This window comes from Tupaia chinensis, unplaced genomic scaffold (genome assembly GCF_000334495.1).
Source record: "Tupaia chinensis unplaced genomic scaffold, TupChi_1.0 Scaffold144152_1, whole genome shotgun sequence".
NCBI classification, from domain to species: domain Eukaryota; kingdom Metazoa; phylum Chordata; class Mammalia; order Scandentia; family Tupaiidae; genus Tupaia; species Tupaia belangeri.
The window spans coordinates 42,832-44,131 of NW_006204008.1; positions in this window are offsets into that span (position 1 = coordinate 42,832).

A 1,300-nucleotide genomic window follows, 5' to 3' on the forward strand; every position below is an offset into this window, starting at 1 on the left:
TAAAATAAGTTAAATAAATAAATTAATAAAAACAAAGGCCCTGGACCTGGCAGCCCCACCTCAAACTGCCTCTCGGCTTGTGATCTAGGGAGACCTACCTCTGCCTCGTGCCTTCTGCTCCCGGGGCCAGGAGGCTTAGGGTTCCGTCTTCCAGGTGGAAGCTGTGAAATCGTAATGGGTAGAAAACGTCTCCTTATTAGTGATGAATGGGCCTGGAGTTATCACTGGAAACCGCGCAGGAAGTGCTAATTAGCTTCTGAGAACTCAGAGGGCGAGGCGGTCTCCGCACTCGAACCCCAAAACCTGGTGGTAGTAGTCATACTAGACGGGAGGTGCTGGAGGGAACCCCTCCGACGGCCATGCAGGGAGTTTCCTTTCCCAGCCTTCGCTGCTCTGACCCTAGAGGGTGGAGCCCGGGGGTGGAGGCGCTCCCAGCCCTAAAACCACAGCTTTTTATTTTTCTTCCCATTTGCCAGAGGGTGCCTGAGCTCACGGGAGAGAGTGGGGAAAGGAGCGGGCAGCCCATGGGCGGTGGCCACACCACAACCCTTCCCCTCGGTTACTATGGCCTTCAGGATTCTGGGCACCTGCATGCATGTGCCCCACGGGCTTTCCACTTGCGCTGTCGTGGGGTCTGGCCGCCCCACCCGGCTCTGCTGTGGTCTGCAGCCTGTCCCTCCCTGTCCAGCACCACCTGCATCGGCACCACCCCGCCTGAGCTCAGGTCTGGTGCTGAGAGGTTCTGATCACCCTCTCCGGTTCTGGAGCGGAGCAGAGGTCCTGCGGGCTCCAGCTGACAGCCGCCCCTGTTCTCCAAGTTTTCCCAGTGGCCTCCGACCCTCTTCGGGGGCTCTGGCCATGGCTCGGTTCCCACTGGGTGCAGCCGGACCGGGCGAGTCTGGGTCTGCAGCCCCTGTGGCTCAGGCCTGGGGAGCTGGGGACACTATACCGACAGCAAGTCTGGCCTCTAGTTTTGCTAATAACATATATCTAAGTTCTTTTTAAATTTTGTACTGATTTCTCCTACACTTAAGGTTTTTACAGATTTGATTTCTTAATTCCCAATTATTTGAAATCTTAGATAAATATTACTTTTTCATTGAATTTTACTTTATTGTGGTCAGAAAACAATGCTCTGTATAATTTCTTTCTTTTGAACTACACTGAGAATCATTTCATGACCACCCTCTGACCACTTCCATGAGCTTTCCATAAGGACTTTTTAAGAATAGGTCAGGGAGCCAGCCAGTGGATGGCAGTCAAGGGGGCTGGACTCCCACATGGCCCACCCGGGATCTTG